The 19,401-nt window shown below is 47.7% G+C and overlaps 1 pseudogene; it reads right to left on the bottom strand.

The window, feature by feature from the left end:
• Positions 1 to 14,225: 14,225 nt before the first annotated feature.
• Positions 14,226 to 18,355, bottom strand: LOC147668664 (metallothionein-1 pseudogene; annotated as a pseudogene).
• Between the last annotated feature and the right edge of the window lie 1,046 nt (positions 18,356 to 19,401).

Raw genomic sequence — 19,401 nt, 5'->3', positions numbered from 1 at the left:
ACATGAAATATTACAAAAGCACAGGGCCACAGCGTGCTTAACACATAGCAGCAAAAAACAAAGATTGGGATAGGGCTCCATCGCCCACCGACGAAACAGGTAATTTTATCTTAATGCTTACTATCGCCTCTATTAAAGGTGTTGTCTGCTGGGAAATGTACAGTAGCATTCTACAATAGGCAGAAAATTCTGTCACATTGTGCACCTCAGTAAGGGCGCAAGGCGCATTATTTGTGCCAGATTTTACACAGAGTTCACTAAACTTCATGTGCAATCCATGGGATGTTGTATTTCCAACAATTATACTAGAAATATTTCTGCCTCTTACAGAAATGTAAAAGTTGATATATATGCACAAACGGAAAACGACCTTTACAACGCGGTCGAAACACCGCAGTGCATTTACATAGCTGTTTTTACAATGCAAGCTGTTTTTACAATGCAAGTCGTTACAACGACTTGCGCTGGATGGTGTTCTAGACTAAGGAATAGTGTGATTTACTATTCCAAAACCTTCCCTACTGTTACGTAGGCTGGAGTTGGAATAGTAAATCATACTATTCCTAAGTCCAGTGCCCTCCAGCACAAGTCATCGTAACGACTTGCGTTGTAAAAACAGCGATGTAATGTACCGAGATCTAAATGATCGCGTTGTATCATACATCCTACCCAAACGTGGCATGGTTAACACAAACGGTGCTCTATGCGCAATATATGAAACTCTACTTGGGAACATAACCAGTGTCTAAATCAATATTTCTGCCTTTTACAATAATGTAAAATGTTAAATAACCCCCAAAAACACTAATGCAATATGTGAGTTACAGCAAATAAGTAAGCATCCTAAAAAGTACATTCTCCTTCTCTGGAAAGCTTCTCAAAATGTGATTTAGGGCAATTGGCAACATATTTACGTCCCACTAAATCTCACATATGCCAGTCTTGCCACCGCTAACAATCGTAACAGTTCTGCTAATGGCATCCTTTTGCCTTTTTAACTCAAAGTATTTAACCTTGTTCTGGGACTGCAGACTCATTGTTCTCGGTTTACAAAGAATGTAAGGTGTAAACATTAGAAAGTGCGCACGTGCTAAATATAGCCGAACGGTTTCTGAATATAGAATGGACCTTGTGACCACCTTTTGATAGCAAAAAAAAGAAAATTAGCAAAACAAGAAGTCTGGAGTAGTGGGAGACAGTAGTCCTTTGTAGTTGTGCCAAGCTGTAAAGATTGTTATCCGCCTTCTAACCAGCATATGTGCTTTGTATTGCACCCTAGACATTTGTCTGTAAAAGCTACCAACCGCAAAACACACGGGGACTAGGCGGGTGGGGTGTTGTGGGGTGCACACCAAAAGCGCAGCTAGAGGGCTGAGAAGAGCAAAAACATTTTCCCCTCCATAGACCCCAGAATGCACAAATGTGTAAAGGTTTGTTTTCTGCTTTAAAATATACATCGACAAATTATAAATTTGAGAGAATTCATTGGCATTGTGCGTATCTGTTCAATTTCAAAGAAATTTATAGCGTGACTGCAATATGTCAATCAATCAGGGGTTTGTAAGCGCGCTACTCACCTGTGAGGGTCTCAAGGTGCTAGAGTTGGGGGAGCAGCTCTGGATCAGTCGAAGAGCCAGGTCTTGAGGTCCTTCCTTAAAATGCGCAGGGTCGGTGAGCGTCAGATGTTCACCGGGAGCTCGTTCAAGGTCTTGGCTGCGATGTAGGAGAAGGCTCTCCCGCCTGTTCTGTTTATGCAGATGCGAGGGACCTCTGCCAGGGCAAGATCAGTGGAGCGTAGGTTTCTCTTGAGTACTTGGAAGGATACTCTCTTGTTCAGGTATTTAGGTCTGATTGTGGAAACTTTACACAAAAAAGGGGTTATACCCATGCAGTCAAGAGGACCTGGGTGCTATGTGGTACATAAGAAACAGGGGGTCCCCGCAAAAGGAAGGAATGCAATATGAAGTTTGTTAAAACTAAAAACACTTACACATTTTTATGAAACTTTTTAGCAAACTTTTTAGCACAGCATTGCAATTTATTAACAACACTGGACATCAAATAATGACATATGCTAGATATTAAATCAACAAATATAAGAAGCCCCGAGGAGGGGGGAAGGGAAGAAGGGGAAGGGGGTGCTCATTAGAGGGGATTACAGAAAAGTGGTGGTTATATTGAGTCAGACAAATCACAATATTGGCATACAGCAATTAAACATTTCAAATGCAACATCCAAAATTGGAGGACAAAATTGATGCACTTATGAAAAAGACATTCTCCGGTGAAAAAGGGGCGCCAAAATCTGGAATTTAAAAAGGGGGGGGAGGAGTTAGACATTCATAAAAGAGGGGGTACAAATTGTTGTTACAGATTAGCTAAAGACGTCGTCACAACGGCGTCAAAGTGTTAATAACACAATTACCATGTGCAACAGGCCACAAGGGGCTCTGCTGTAGGAACTCGGGTATACCACTCAGTCGTAGGGGAATACTCCTCCCCCCCCTTTTTAAATTCCAGATTTTGGCGCCCCTTTTTCACCTTCCCCGTTTCTGTCCTGATGAAGACCCCATCTAAGGACTTAACTTGACCTACAATACAGGGGTCGAAACGTCGACGGCTTGTGTTTCTCCGACATCCGGTTTCAAGTCCCTGACATTTCCATTGATGTGGTTCCTACTGGAGAATGTTTTTTTCATAAGTGCATCAATTTTGTCCTCCAATTTTGGATGTTGCATTTGAAATGTTTAATTGCTGTATGTCAATATTGTGATTTGTCTGACTCAATATAACCACCACTTTTCTGTAATCCCCTCTAATGACCCCCCCCCCTTCCCCTTCTTCCCTTCCGCCCTCCTCGGGGCTTCTTATATTTGTTGATTTAATATCTAGCATCTGTCATTATTTGATGTGTCCAGTGTTGTTAATAAATTGCAATGCTGTGCTAAAAAGTTTGCTAAAAATTTTCATAAAAATGTGTAAGTGTTTTTAGTTTTAACAAACTTCATATTGCATTCCTTCCTCTTGCGGGGACCCCCTGTTTCTTATGTACCACGATTGTGGAAACTAGCAGAAATCGCTGTTCGCATGAGCGGAAGCCATTTTGTTTGTGGCAGCCATTTTAGTTAGCCATGTGCTCGCCATGTGCTTTCTCCCTCTTTACTGTTGCCTGCCCTTGTATTCTGCTTGAGTCATCAGTTACTGTTAACTCCTTCAGCACTGAGCCAGAGCAATGTATGCTCAGAAAGGGCTGTAGCTGCTAGAATGCACCTGCTCTTAAAGTAACTGTCAGGCTATTTTAACTGATGTCAGCAACACTGTTACTCCTAATACTTTGTTGACTAAGCATTTTCTGTTAGTCCATATATGTAAAATAGATATTCTTGTGTATACTTGTACCGCCTCTTTTTGAGTCTTCATGCTAACTCAGCTACAAACTGGGCATAAAAGACCCATGGTTTCTGTACTCCTTGGTGTACCTCATACAGTGGCCTGAGGGTACCGTATTGACGTAGTCTCCTTCATGTGAGGTTAATAAATGTATTCTCTTTAATATTACAGCTTCCGTGCCAATTTCTTCTTTGTTGGTTTAAGGACCGGTGCATCAGTGAGCCCCTAAAAAAGCTTTTTATTCCACATGATGTTGTTGAGGGCCATGTGCTTGTGATGCGGTGTCCCGAGGATGAGTCTGGCTGCAGCGTTCTGGATGGTGTGAAGTTTGTGTAGAAGAGTTCTGTTGATTTCGGCATATAGGGCGTTGCCGTAGTCCAGTCTTCTGGATATGAGCATGGGTGACGGTCTTTCTGCAGTCGGGGGATCCATTTGAAGGTCTTACGGAGGATGCGCAGGCAGTTGAAACTAGTGGAAGCAACAGCTTTGTTCTGGCGGTTCATGGAGAGGGAGGAGTCCGTGGATGATGCCGAGGTTTCGTGCAAGGTCTGTAGGGGTGGGTGGATTCCCGAGGGCCACCAGGTGTTGTCCCAGGTGGAGAAGCAGGGTCCGAGGATGAGGACTTCGGTCTTCTCTGAGTTGAGCTTCAAGTAGCTGTCCTTCATCTAGGTATGTATATGTTTATAATGTTGTGAATGTATCTAGGACCCTAATTAGATATTCCCGATTTATGCCGTTATGCGGTTATAACAAATCATATCCTTATAAAGGCATAAGAATCAAATCCATATTAAATCATAGCCAATGCAGTCCAAATACGGCAAGGCTACTCCCATAGACTCCTAGAAAGTACAACGCGTTCTTAAACAAACCAAGCCTCCAGCAGCCCTGTAATTCCCCCTGCTTCTGTTTTGATTTGTCCTAGAACTCCTGAGAGTCCTGAAAGAACTGCCAGTTCTTAGTGACGTCTTATGTCCAACATAACGTCAAACTCGGCCCCTTCCAGGTATAAATATACCAACATCTGCCTTAAGCAACACACAGTGGTTTGGAGCCTGACGCCCTGATGATACGAGTGCCGAAGGAAGCCGACCCTCCCTGCTGACGCACTGAGAGACGTCTTTTCTCCTGCCGAGAAAATCCAGCTCCAGTGTTTCCCTGATACCCTCGCGGGTTTCTGGGAGATCGAGTCCTGAGAGAGAGAGATACAAGACCTCCTTTATTCTATACCTAAGGTACGGAGCTGATTGGACCCATAGAGAGTTCTTGATTCAGATTCTTGGCAAAAACTGTAACTCATCTACTCCTTCCCTGTACTAGGCTTAGGTGAGGTACACTGGGGTAGGCGTATCTTAGAAACACCACTTGAGTACGTTTAGTCATTATTTTATCATTGTATGTATTTTATCCATTTTAAAGTATCTTATGGCTTAGAAACCATATAAATGCTTTTACAGTATTATTTCATAATACTCATTTTACTGTACGCACTTTACTTTATGACAAGTATTGCAATTGTGGCAATTCATTTCTCTTGCATGAGAAAGAAGACTGCTCAATAAATAACCCTTTTGTTGAAAACGCCCGTCTCTCTATTTCTCTGCATCTCTGGTGAACCGAAGCATGCACGATTGACTGAGTAAAATAGCTATCTATTGTTTCCGCGACTCTAGAGATATATTCCTTATTGCAGGGGGAACAAAGTTGTCATGTGATATGGTTGTCAGAAGCTAATCCCTTCTTGTCTATTCAGGAAAGCTAAACACCTTCTTGTTTACTCGAGAAAGTTTCTAGTGACCTCTGAGCTAGCTGGCACACACAATTAAGTCTAACATATTCATTAGAGACCTAGTCGACCTCAGTCCTACGTCTAAACTATCGTTTATGTTATTCCAATGCACAGAGCCTATTAGGAATATAGGAACTACACTACAATAAATAATGCAATCAAAACAAAAAATACTACAAAAAATTAAAAGAAAAGCAACGCTGACTTCAAACCCTAGTTAAGCAAGTAACAACACTTGAATACAGATATGCCAAAAAGTCACTCAATAAAAACAGGCAAAAGTGAGCCTAAAAGCAAGTCATGAACCAGAAAAACAGTATTCTAAAGCACTAGATAAAAATAAATTATTCCTTTTATTCCAAATAAAGCATTTTTTTCCCAATGCGATTATAATAATTTAAAAAACACAGCCAAAAAGATATTTTCACAGATACATTTTTAAATGTCACTAACATCTGTTCAATTTGTTTCCAAGATATAGAGCGACTGCAAACTAGTTGTGACTGATGTAAACAATATACAGGGGCACTCTGTTTCTGAGAGAAAGAACGTCTTTCAGGCCATTAAACATGTTGCCGCACCCTACACACTTTGCAACTCATAGAGGCACTAGACGGAATTAACAGAAGCCAAAGGATTTGCAACTTGATGAATTTGCTAACTCTGAGTATCCCTGCTTTCTGGACGGTTCTGGAAATAAAACGTGCGTATGTGACAAAAAACCACAGTACAAGTAAAGAAGCTTTCACTTGTCATAGGGAGATTAAGTGATTTCCTTACAATCACAGGATGTTGAGCCTCCTGCCAAGACTCGAAAGCCATACAAAAGATTTTGCACAAGGTTCCCGAAACCCAAACAAAAGGAACATTTTAAACAAAGGTGTAAGAAAACAGTGGCACAGGGACATTCAGAAAACAAGCTATAAGAAACCAGTGGCACAGGGAGAAGATCATTCAAAAAACAAGTGTGTGGGCTGCAAATTAAAACAAGCAACGAGCGGGAGTCAAGTTGAGGGAGGCAGCGGTAACACAACGGTGATATTAAGAGGAGTTGGGAGAAAGAATGTAAGCAGCCAGGGTGCTGAGGCTAAACACAGACAAAGAGTAACAGAGCAGGAAACCAAGAAAGAAATAGTCCTCCAAAGAACAGATAAAGAACCATAGCGGAATGAGACATTACCTCTACGTCCCTCGTCCTCGACCCAGTCATAACACATGAGGTATTCCACCCGACAGGAAACAAAACAGGAAACGCTTTTTAGACTCCACCCACCCTCCTGTCAGGTGCTATAATACACCTCACCTCCAGAAGCAAATCCTGTTTTGTTTCCTGTCGGTTGGACTACTGATGGGTGACGCTGGGGTGAGTGCCGGGCACTTACCTGCTACGATTGTCCTGTGGTTTCCTCCTTGGCGGGGCCTTGGGGGTGCTCGTGGACCTACGTGGGACCTTTTGTAAAGTCAGGCTGCTGGGCTTCCTGTACTTTCCTCCTGGCGGGGGCCCTGGGTTGCGGGGCTTCTCGGGTCCCCGTGGATTTCCTTTCTCGCCCTGGCTTCATGGAGGTGCGCTGGGAGCGGATTCTTTCTATGGGGCACCCCGGAGCTTTCTACCCGTTTCCCTAGCTCCGGTGGGCTGGCTGCTGCTGGGAGGGGCAGACTGCTGCCCCGCGAGTCCTGCCTTTGCCGGTGTTTGTGGGCGGGACGCGCTCACCTCGGAGGCTTCCGGGACGTCCTCCCTTCTGTTCCGGCTGCCCCTGGATGGCGGGCGCCGGTTCTCCGGAGTTTACCGGGGCCTGGAGATGGCGGGAGTCGGCAGGGTGCCGTTTCCGGGCTTCGGATCCTCATTTCTGCCTGGGCGGGCGCCCGGGTGGGCACCGGGTTCCCTGCCTCGTCTCCTGATTGGCTGGATGGCTTTTGACGATGACATCATCGTCTCCTTTCGGCCGGTGTGACTTGGCTGGATTTCCTTCGCTGGCCACTCCTGGGAGGCTGGTTTCTGCTCCTCCTTCTTCGTTCAACTAGGCTACAGCTGTGGGGTGAGTGTTTTCCTCCTATTTATGGCGGGAGTTCGGTTCTCTTCTGTGACGCTTTTGGTGTTGCTGTGTTTTACGTGTTGCTGTTCCTGTGTTTCATGGTGATATTTACATATAATGGGGAAACACCACAGGAAGAGAAAGCATGTCTCTCCTGTTGGGTCGTCATCCTCTTCCTCATCCTCCTCCGACAGTCGTGATTCTGCGCCTGCTGGTCGGAGTGCTGGTCTGGGTGGCTCTAGGCACCTGAAGCGCTTACTTTTGGAGACGCTGTCCAGTCTCAAGGCTTCCAAGAAGGGTGCGGGGGGTCGCTCGGGGGCGGCTGCCCCCCTGTATTCGGATATTTCTTCCTCCGCTTCCTCTGATGAGTCTACTTTGGGTGCGGTGGATCTACAGGGCAAATACATTTCGAGGGAGCTGATGCCTGATCTGCTTTGCCATGTTCGGGAGAATATGGGTTTCCCTGTGGAGTCTGTGCCCAGTACCTCCCAGGATACTGTTTTGCCACAGTTTCGGAAGCCTGCGTCCTCTTCTATGCCCGTCCACCCATTTGTCATGGATGTCCTCCTTAAGGAATGGAAGGACCCGGACCATATTTCTGTGCCCAGATTCATGTCTAAGCTGTATCCTTTGCAGGATTTGGAGGTTGCCCTGCCTGATTCGGTGCAGGTGGACTCTGTGGTTGCTTCGCTGGTTGGTCGGCCTTCCATGGCTGATGATAATATCCTGCAGGATGGCGTTGATAAAAAGATTGACTCTGCTCTAAAAAATACTTTGCAGGCTCTCACTTGGCGCTGCGGTCAGGGGTGTATGGTGCATATGTTGCGCAGTCTTTGCTGGCTGACTTCAAGACTTTGTTCTCTGCTATGCAGGAGGGGATCAATTGTCCGGAGTTGCTGGAGTCTATGGAACGTCAATCTGAGTTCCTTTCGGACATCGCCTTTGACTCAGTCAGGGCTTCTGCTCTGTCTTGTGGTTCCTCGGTTGCTGCCCGTCGGAACTTACTTCTGCGTGGTTGGAAGACGGATGCTGCGCAGCGTTCTATGGCTTTGAGGTTGCCGTTTTCTGGTACTCATCTTTTCGGTGACGCCCTGGAGGCCAAGCTCCATAAGGTCTTCAAGGAGAGGAAGCATTCGTTGTCTTTCCGTCATACTCCTTCTCAAAAGGGGTCCTCCTTCTCGAATGCCAGGTCCTTTCGCAAGCCTTCCAGGTTCCAGCAGTCCTCGTTTAAGGGCCAACGTGGTGCTCGCAGGTCCTTTCCTCAGAGGTTCCAGAAGAAGCCCCAGCCGGATGGTGGGTCTGGCGCTCCTCGCTCCTGACTACTCCGTTCCCGTGCCCGTTCTCGCTGGTGGTCAGCCCGCGGTTGGTGGGAGACTGAGGCTGTTCCTACATGCTTGGCTGCTGACGACCTCGGACCAGTGGGTGCTGGATGTTCTTTCCCGGGGTTACCGGATGGAGTTCCTGTCCCCTCCTCCTCCCTCGGGTGTGGTGGTGACCTCTTTGCCTGAGGACCCTGCTCGCCGTATGGAATTGCTGGAGGGGGTTCGGTTGCTGTTCGACAAACGGGCGATTGTCCCGGTTCCCCACCTGGAACGTGGACTGGGGACTTATTCCGTTGTTTTTGTGGTTCCGAAGATCACGGGGGGGTTCCGTGTTGTCATCAGTCTTCGGGCCTTGAACTTGTTTGTTCAGAAGATCCCTTTCAAAATGGAGACTTTGCAGAAGGTGATCCCCCTGATCCAGGAGGGTTGGGTGTTCACGTCACTGGATCTCCAGGATGCCTACCTGCATGTCCCGATGGCGTTGGAGGATCAGAAGTTCCTGCGCTTTTGCCTGGATGGTCGTCATTGGCAGTTCTGCGTCCTTCCTTTCAGTCTTCGGTCCGCCCCCAGGGTGTTCACCAAAGTGGCTGCTCCTTTGGTGGCTCATCTCCATCTCCTGGGGGTGTCCATGTTTCCGTACCTGGACGATTGGCTGCTGCAGGCTCCATTTCCGGAGGTCATGTCCCACCACCTTTCCTTGACCATGCGTACGCTCGAGGATAATGGCTTCCTTGTCAATCTGCCAAAGAGTCACCTGGACCCTGCTACTCGGAGAACCTTCATTGGGGCAGTGTTCGACTGTGTGCTGGGCAAGGTCTTTCTCCCGGAGTCCCGAATTCTACGTCTACAGTCTTTGCTGAGGAGGTTGCTTTCCAAGGTTTCGGCTCCTCTCCTGCAGTGGCTGGTGGTTCAGGGCCACATGTCTGCCACTGTGTTCACGGTGCCCTGGGCCAGGGTTCATCTTCGGCCTCTGTTGTGGCATATTCAGCGTTGGGTGCCCTTTCCTGTCCAGGACTCCTCGATTCCTGTTCCTGTGTCTCCAGAGTTGGTGTCTGCTTTCCGGTGGTGGCTGGATTCTTCAAATCTGACAAGGGGTGTGTGGTTCCATCCTCCGCCCCCCTTGGTGTTGACGACGGATGCCAGCGCTTCCAGTTGGGGTGCGACTCTGGGCCCTTGGGCGGTGCAGGCGCGTTGGCTTCCTTCGGAGTCACTCTGTTCATCGAATTGGAGGGAGCTGTCTGCGTGGAGAGGGCTCTTCGCCTTTTCAAGGATCGTCTTCTGGGGTGCAACGTGTTGGTGAGATCGGACAACACTGTGATCGTGGCCTACATCAACCACCAGGGCAGTACCCGCTGCCTCTCCCTGAACTTGGTGGCGTCTGCAATTGCGAGTTGGGCCGAGTGTCATCTGGTGGCCCTTTCTGCGCAACACATCCGGAGTGTGGACAACGTGGTTGCAGATTCCTTGAGTCGGCAGTTCCCGTCCTCTCTCACCCTGTGTTTGTCCCCTCGGATTTTCAGGTTGCTGTGCCTGAGGTTCGGGACTCCGGTGCTGGATCTGTTTGCCTCACGGACAGATGCCCTGCTTCCCCTGTTCTGCTCCAGGGCTCAGGAACCGGGGGCTTGGGGAGTGGATGCCTTGGCCATCCTTTGGCCTCCTTGGTTCCTCTATGCATTCCCTCCCTTTCCTCTGATCCCTGCCTTCTTGCTAAAGGTTCAGCGGGTGGGGGCTCAGGTGGTGGCTGTTCTGCCTTATTGGCCTCGCCTCTCCTGGTTTCCTCTGCTGCTGAGTCTGGCTGTGGGCCCCCCTTGGATCCTGCCCCGCTACCCGTCTCCTCTGAGTTCCCGTCAACCTCCCTGTTGGTCCCTCTCACCTTGGCGGTCTGGAGGTTGAACGGCTGTCTCTTGGTGTCCGGGTTTGCCCGACCACCTCATCACTGTGATGCAGGCTTCTCGTCGGAAGTCCACTCTTTCCTCCTATTCCAAGCACTGGGTTTCATTTTCTTCTTGGTGTGCTTCCCTGGGCCTGTCCCCTGCCTCCTGTGATGTTTCTTCTGTTCTTCAGTTTTTTCTGGATGGATCTCATAAACACTATGCTTTGTCCACTTTGAAGGGTCAGTGGGCTGCTATCCGGGCATTTCGGGATCCAGCTTCTCTTCTACCTTCGGACGGGTTGTTGGTTTCCCGTCTGTTTAGGAGTTTCTCTCTTTCTGCTCCTTCAGTCCGCTCCCCGGTTCCGCCCTGGGATCTTTCTTTGGTTTTGGGTGCCTTGCAGTCCCCTCCTTTTGAACCTTTGGAGTCCGTGGACTTGAAGTTCCTCTCTTTCTAGGTGGCCTTTTTGGTCGCTGTTACATCTGCTCGGAGGTTGGGCGAGCTTACGGCGTTGCGCTGTTCTCCCCCCTTCTTGAGGTTTCTGGACGATGCGGTGGTCCTTTCTTTGGACCCAGGGTTTTTGCCTAAGATTCGTTCACGTTTCCATTCCTCCCAGGAATTGATTCTTCCTTCTCTCTGTCCTTCTCCTTCCTCGCCTTCTGACTTCTTGCTCCATTCTTTGGATGTGAGGCGTGCTTTGTCTTTTTATGTTGCACGTTCTGCTGGGTTTCGGTCTTCTGACTCCCTCTTCGTTACCTTTGGTTTGGCTGGTAGGGGTAAAGCTGCCTCTCGCCTTACTTTGGGTCGTTGGATCAAGGCTGTGATCTCTTTGGCTTACCGGGGCTCTGGTTTGCCTTGCCCGTCTGGTGTTCAGGCGAGATCTACCAGGAGTGTTTCTGCTTCGTGGGCTGCTTTCCATGGAGTTCCCCTTGATGAGATTTGTAGGGCGGGGACATGGGCGTCCGAGTCTACTTTTGTGCGACATTATCGCTTGAATTGTGCTCTGTCTGGCCGCCCTAATTTTGGTTCTGGTGTGTTGCAAGCTGTGGGGGTCCCCCCCCCCCTGTTTGATTCTGTTTGTTTCTGTTTATTATTAAACTCTGTTTTGCTGCACTCCTTTGTGTCTGTTCTGTTTTCTGTATATGGTGTGCCAAAGGCCTTTTTGGGGTTGCTTTGGTATGCCTCATGTGTTATGACTGGGTCGAGGACGAGGGACGTAGAGGTAATGCTTTGATTACTGGAGGTAATCCCCATTACTCTTAGTCCTACTTGTCCTCGACCCAGTCATACAACCCGCCCTCCCTTTCCAGGCCTTTGGTGCTTGGTACATCAGGATTTGCTTCTGGTGGTGAGGTGTATTATAGCACCTGACAGGAGGGTGGGTGGAGTCTAAAAAGCGTTTCCTGTTTTGTTTCCTGTCGGGTGGAATACCTCATGTGTTATGACTGGGTCGAGGACGAGTGAGACTAAGAGTAATGGGGATTACCTCCAGTAATCAAAGCAGTACTAAGTCCCTGCTTTGTGGAAGGAACAGAAGAGAGAAAGGCGGGACAAAGAGGCAGGACTGGCCACTAGTAAGCAGGGATTTTTAAAGGACACTGACATAGACAAATGAAAAGCAATAGCAAGAAAGGGGGTGGACTTCAAACTCACACACTGATTACAGCAGGTCTCAAAGAGCCAGCGCATGTGCTGTCTAACTCCACCTAAAAAATCATTATAAAAGTTCTTTTAAAAAAAAAAAAAAAAAAAAGCAAGATGATGCAGGATGGTGAATTGCGTTTTTTGGGGGGAGGGTTTTATATAACTTTTAGCCACGCTGCACAGCAGCCACCCTGCTCTACAATATGTGATCTTGACGATTGAGTGTGGTTTTCGTGTGTCAGGTGTGTTTGTGAATGACTAAAACATAATGCTCTGCACATTTATAATCTGGCATAAACTGCCTACTGCGGCCATCTTCCTGAAATATTCACAAGGGCAACGAAAAACATATGTAAAAATCCCATCAATGTATTTAATCTTTACTCCAATCTTTTTAGAAATAATATTTATAACCTTTCCATTTAGTTTTAACAATTTAATATGAGTCTTAAATTGTAATGAATGAGAAGCAGCAAATGAGTAATGCAGTTTCATTTCAAGTTCACAGTTTACCTCAGAGCATCAACCAAAACCTCTTCCAGAATGGCCGTCTCTTATGCTAGTTCCAACAAGACTTTATGTCACCATTTTCTCTCGGAAGTAGCCGTATTACAGCACCAGGATCGATCAGCACAATGATGTTTGATTCCAAATGCTGAGATCCGATTGGCCGCTTCGGATTCGAACCTATACCTGGTCAGCTGTATGACCCAGGGCATATTTGCTCTAATTCAAACTGTGGGAACTGACCACGGCTGGGATTTTTTTTGTATTTCTAAATAGCGCAAACTCTACCTGAAGGTTTTGTAGCACTTTACATGAGCACCAGTCAGGTTACACAAGGACACATTCATTTTTTGATAGTCATTTACCCAGAATCACAGGATGTTGACCAGACGCAGAGACTCCACCCCCAATGTATGTGCAATTGATAGTGCAGTAAAAGAGAAGGATCAGTCACGATCCCTGCAGTGTTTCATGTGACGTGTCCGCCCCTTTATGTCAGGTAGATAGTTGGTATCATCTAAATTTACAATTAACAGCTGTACCATTTGTCTGGGCTGGGAGGAGTACCCGTATCCAGCTGCTAAACACGTGGTCACTAAATTTAAGCATGCGTGTGGTACGGACATCGCTTCATTCTTGCTACATTGGCTTCCTGATTCTTAAAGGACTTCTTGCTATTTTAACTATTTAATTGTGTTAAATCATTTTGGGTTGTGTTTTATTGGATCGTGCCTATGTTGGATAATTTCAGAATTAAATAGTTAAGTGAAAACAGAGATAGTACCGAACGTTAACATGGATTATTCTTCCAGAGCTCATCTCGTCATGTATTCCAAGGCAACGCCTGCGTAAGGCCCTCTATCTTCTGTGCTACTGGTTAAAATCCCGGGCCGGTAATAGCCGATATGAGAGCTCAGCTGATTGGTGTTCTTTTCGAGGTGTGCGAGGAAGACTCACCAGGAGCTATGTAATATCCGGTGTCCTGTTGAAAACATATCAGCCCAGGGCCTGTCTTCTGAGCTTCATTTTCTGAAGACAGCGGGAGGTCAGGGTGATAAAACACGATTGTAAGGGTGTACCGATGTTACATAACACCGACACTGCTAATTTGCAGTATGTTCAAGTTAAGCTGCATTTAGCCTTGGTGGGTATACACCTGTTACAACGCAACTTTTACAACTACCTACCATTACAACGCAACTTTTACAACGCATACCATTACAACGCATTGCGCTGGGGGGCGCTCTAGGATAGGGAATAAGTTTAATTTACTATCCAACACCTTCCCTAGTGTCCACGGGGACTGGAGTTGGAATAGTAAATTATACTTACCACTATCCAGCACCTCTAAGCGCTATGCGTTGTAATGGTATGCGTTGTAATGGTCGCGTTGTAATGGTAGGTAGTTGTAATGGTATGCGTTATAACGTCATACATCCGCATTGGTGCCCTGACAGTGGTTGATAAAGATTCTTACATCCAGATCCATCCAGTACTTGGCAACATCTGGAAGGTCTTTAAGTTACTTTATTAGAAGAACATTTATATACAAAGTTATATTATCGAAAGTTAAGATTGCTCATTTGCACAATAAAGAAAAATAAATCAAAATGTGCTATTCATTGTGTGTTAAGCAACTCCGCAGTCACTGGATAAACCAATCTGCAAATTAGGTGCAACAGCTACATTTCTCCATCGATCCTCATTTGCACACACACCCCTGGTCACGTTTATCGCATCCAGCAGGGCAACAGGAACAGCAGCTTTTTAGGTCTCGCCTGTCGATGCGCATGCGCATCGAGCAAGCGAGACTATAGGGGCTCATCGACTCTTTATCTAACTGCAAGGAATCGTGGCGATTCCTTGCAGTGCCCGTGACTTTTAAGGTCAATGCGCATGCGCATTAAGCTTATGCGCATGCGCATTGACCTTAAAAGTCACGGGCGCGTGCACGTCCGTGTTTGTTTACCCTTGCCTACTCTCTCTCTCCCCTCTCCGCCCCCGTTCCGCCCCCTCCCCTTCCCGCCGTGTCGCATTTCTCCTCCCCCCTCCCCTCTCTTCCCTCCGGCTTCTTTTTTTTTTGGGTAGCCGTGCCTCCCCTACTCTCCTCCCCCCTCCTTCTCTCCTCCCCTGCCTGCCTGCCGCTAGTTTCCATTCGCTGCTCCTTTCTCGTCTCCCTGGCCCCACCGCCCTTCGATGTGAAAGTCCCCCCCCCCCGCCCCCCGTCCCCTCCTTGCTCACCCTCATCTCCACCTTGTTAATATACCTTCTATATCCCCTTTTCGCCCTTCGCTCCTAGCTGCCTCCTGTAGTCCCCGAAGCACCTCATCCCGGTAGAAAGCCTCGGAACAAGTACGATGCCGCACGCCACGGTAACAGCTCAAGCCACAGTAAGACATGTTACATCGGGGGCAGGTATAGCGCGAAGGGACTGTCATGCACAGGGCACACGGGCCACCCCCTATAGGGGAGGACATCCCTTCAAAATTAGGAGCGCGATTATTAACGGCAGGCTCCATTACTCATCAGTCCTTCCTCAAAAGTTTTGTATTAATGGCACAGCTGCTCATGGAATATTGAGCCAGTCACAAACACAGTAGCAAAGCATATTTAATTACGCACAATGCCAGCAAATCGGATAGCCGGACAGTGAGCGCTCGCTCTACCACAGCCAATCACAAACGCTTTCAGTTTTATAGTACTCCCCGAGCCACATGGATTGTGTCTTACTCGATCTGAATGGATTGCAGATAGAGGGAAGGCGCGGTTGAGGAGAGGCTAAAGTTGAAGTTGATAACCTGTGACGGCCGCTTCGAAATGCTCTTGATTGCATAAACATATATTAACTAGGAATACAAAGGTTGTACTTCAATGAGCCTTAACTGAGATAGAAACCAATTTTATGTTGGTTATCTATGGGGTCTCAAACGTGTGCCGTCAGTGTTACATGCGGGTCTGAGCTATGTTACCAGCAATGGAACGTGTGACCTGCAACATACACCTGGAGCTCCACAGCAACCCACTGAGCTGCCTCTTGGATTCATAGTGCCCTTCGGCCAATGCATTGACCACCCGAGCTGCTGTCCTTAGAAGCCGACACTTGCTGAATGCACATCTCTTGAATGACTCACTGAGCTCTATCGCCAGGAGATGTCCTTGCTCTGCAGATATGACCATTGAGAGAGCATCATGGAGTACAGCCCCTGCTCTGAAAAAAAGTAGGTCACGATTGGAAACTTCTTGAGGTTAACACAGCTTCTCTTCATTGTAGGTTTGATAAAATGAGTGCCACTGAGATGGGTATAACACCACTCATTATTTATTCTACTCTCCTCCCCCCTCCTCCTCTCCTCCCCTGCCTGCCTGCCGTGTCGCACCTCTCCCCTCTCCGCCCCCTCCCCCGTTCCGCCCCCTCCCCTTCCCGCCGTGTCGCATTTCTCCTCCCCCCTCCCCTCTCTTCCCTCCGGCTTGTCTTAAGTACTTGTTTCTTCTTCAAGCTCAACAGTTGTGTTAAGCTTCGTAGGGTGTCTTCTGCCACAATTAGAGAAGATCTTTGATAGTTTTGGTCTTTTAAAGCCGTTCGTTTTCTGTAAGAAGCAGTTATTATATCAGACGAGCATTAACTTGCTCTGCGGAGCTTGGCTTCTTTCAAACTATAAATATTGTATCGAGCCCAGTCTGAGCGACTCGAAGGCTGTTCTGGACAGAGATGGATGGATGGCTGCGGCTGTCCATGTCATCGGACGGACATGTTCGTTTGGCTTTTGCAGTTGCTCAGGGACCTCGGCTTTCATAGCATCAAACAACTGCTGCCCTCAAGTGCCTCAACATTGTATCTCTCCGCTATTTGCCTAAGAGTGAAATGTGTGCCACTGCTGAATACGTTAAGTTTGCCTCGTTTCGGTTTCATCTTTTGGGGTGTTAATTAAACCCTGCTTTTGGCTGCCTGTAAACTTGCTTTGTGTGTTTGTATTTCAGGTGGAGAATCTACTCTTAAACTCGCCGCACTGCCGGGTCATGGTTTTGCATTTTCTATTGCATGGACGCAGCGCTGGTTAAACCGGCTCTAACAACATTGGATGCAATTTGCGTCGCATTGGGCAGTTTTCTGACTTTGTGGTGGTCCGCACATTGGTGAATGGAAAGGACCGCTTAGGGGAGATTTGTGGAAAAGAAAACCTGATACAATATTTATGCTTTAACAAGAGCTGTATACACCAGGCGCCAATCTGAAGACAGAGATTGGCTCATGAATTCCCTGCCAAATTATACAGGACTTGAGCACTTTGAAGAAACCACAGTCGGTGATCGTAAAATTAATTTAAGTATCCGTGTGTAAACAAGTTTCAATCAGTCTAATCATAATGTAAAAATTTTCTAAACTCCCTTGGGGTGATAAGATAGCCAGGCCTGCTTGCGGTATCTTAAGGCCATGAAATTAACTTGTGCCCAACACCCTCCTTTTTTATGTACTCTTTATAATGATGGAATTGTGCGGCTGCTGCGTTTTTTGCATAATTATTGATTTGCCGTGTTTGCCACATAATCCAACATCTGCCATGTAATCTTCAACGTCTCTCACCCTCACTCTCACTCATCCTCACTCACCCTCAACCCGACACCCTCACTCACCCTCAACACCTCACCCTCACTCACCCTCAACCCCTCACCCTCACTCACCCTCAACACCTCACCCTCACTCACTCAACCCTTCACCCACACTCACTCACCCTCACTCGCCCTCACTCACCCTCACTCACCCTCACTCACCCTCACTCACCCTCACTCACCCTCAACCCCTCACTCACCCTCACTCACCCTCACCCTCACTCACCCTCACTCACCCTCACTCACCCTCACCCTCAATCACCCTCAACGCCTCACCCTCAACACCTCACTCACCCTCACTCTCACTCATCCTCACTCACCCTCAACACGTCACACTCACTCACCCTCACTCAACCTCAACACCTCACCCTCACTCACTCACCCTCAACACCTCACCCTCAACACCTCACTCACCCTCACTCTCACTCATCCTCACTCAACCACCCTCAACCTCACTCACCCTCAACACCTCATCCTCAACCCCTCACCCTCAACACCTCACCCTCAACCCCTCACCCGCAATCCGTCACCCTCAACCCCTCACCCTCACTCACTCACCCTCAACCCCTCACCCTCAACCCCTCACTCACCGTCACTCTTACTCACCCTCACTCACCCTCACTCACCCTCACTCACCCTCACTCACCCTCAACACCTCACTCACCCTCACTCATCCTCACTCATCCTCACTCACCCTCAAAGCCTCACCCTCACCCACCCGCAAACCCTCACCCTAACTCACACTCAGCCTCACTCAGCCTCACTCACCTTCACCCTCACTCACACTCACTCACCCTCACTCTCACTCAGCCTCAACCCCTCACTCACCCTCAACCCCTCACTCACCCTCACTCACCCTCACTCACCCTCATTCACCCTCACACACCCTCACCCTCACTCACCCTCAACTCCTCACCCTCACACAGTGCAATAGGTCTCAGAGCATTTGAGTTAGAGCTTTTAGAATTGTTTATGGCTTTTTTCTTTAGCATTGGCTACAGGGAATAAAAATGCTAAAGATTTACAAAAAAAACCCATAAACAATTCTAAATGCACTAACTCTAATGCTGCGAGACCTATTGCATTTCCAATGCTTGTTTTGCAGGATGTACATTTGCAGTTCTCCCACTTGCACGACCCAGCACACGAACAAGAGCCACCAGTGGCACAGCTGCTGTCTATAGGGTCCATGTTTTGCAGCAGGCGTCAGCCACGGATTATCAGCCCAGTAACAGTGATGCGAATGCGATCTGGAAGGTCCTTGCCCGTTACTTTGTTTTGGAATTATGTTTCGACGTGAAAGTGTTTTGTAGGTATTAGGGTCGAATATAGTGTCTGCAAATTTAGCCGGTGTGCCGAAAAAACAAGCAATGTCTAAGCAACAGACAAAGAAGTAAAAATAAATAAACCAAGCACAAGTGGAGGGAGCAGCTGCCAGGGGGAGTGGGAGAGAGTAAGACATTGTATCTCAATCGTGTTGGAAGCAGCGGACAGGCACGGATTGACTTGAATCAACCTGTGCTTGGTCCCTGGCTGCTCCTCAGAATGGATCGGAAATGATGTGCCGCCTGCACTGGCCAGTTAAGGACGCTGGTAAACGGGGTATTTCATGGATTTATACAAAAAATCCCCAAATGATAATGCGACATTCTAAAACAAGCAATCCCTTTCCTGATGGCATCGGAGCTTGGAAAGCAGTGACTTATTCCATGACTTAATTTAATTGAAAGCACCAAACGCTGCCAAATTGCATAGGCGGCCAGGTTCGAGTCTCAGCATTGGCTTATATACTGTGATTCTAGGTAATTCACCTAATCGCTCCAGTTTAAACATACATTTTGATAAAATGCATGTAACATTATTGATTGTAACTATACCTAAATAAAAAAAACATGAATGTAATGAAACTGCAGGTCATGTTAAGTGTTAAGCGCTCCAATACCTTCTGATCGTGGAGAAGTGTGGCAGACCCTGATGCAGAGGTCTAGCCCGGGACCAGGGTTCAATTCCCCGCCTCGGCGGGTCTCGGGCTCAAAATTCCACGGACCTGACAATTCTCGCCTCGGTGCCTATTCCAATCATGAAGTCTCACTCTGCATCTCTGGGCAATAGCTTACTTAATCTCCACAACGGCCCCCACAACGCTAAGGATGCCTGGCCTCCACCTTGGGGGTGCCCAGGAGTGGATGCCTCACAGGGAAAGCCAGGATGGGTTCCACAGCGGTATTCGCTTTCGC

Source organism: Lissotriton vulgaris, unplaced genomic scaffold (genome assembly GCF_964263255.1).
Source record: "Lissotriton vulgaris unplaced genomic scaffold, aLisVul1.2 SCAFFOLD_4535, whole genome shotgun sequence".
NCBI classification, from domain to species: domain Eukaryota; kingdom Metazoa; phylum Chordata; class Amphibia; order Caudata; family Salamandridae; genus Lissotriton; species Lissotriton vulgaris.
This window is presented reverse-complemented; position numbering and strand designations above follow the sequence as displayed.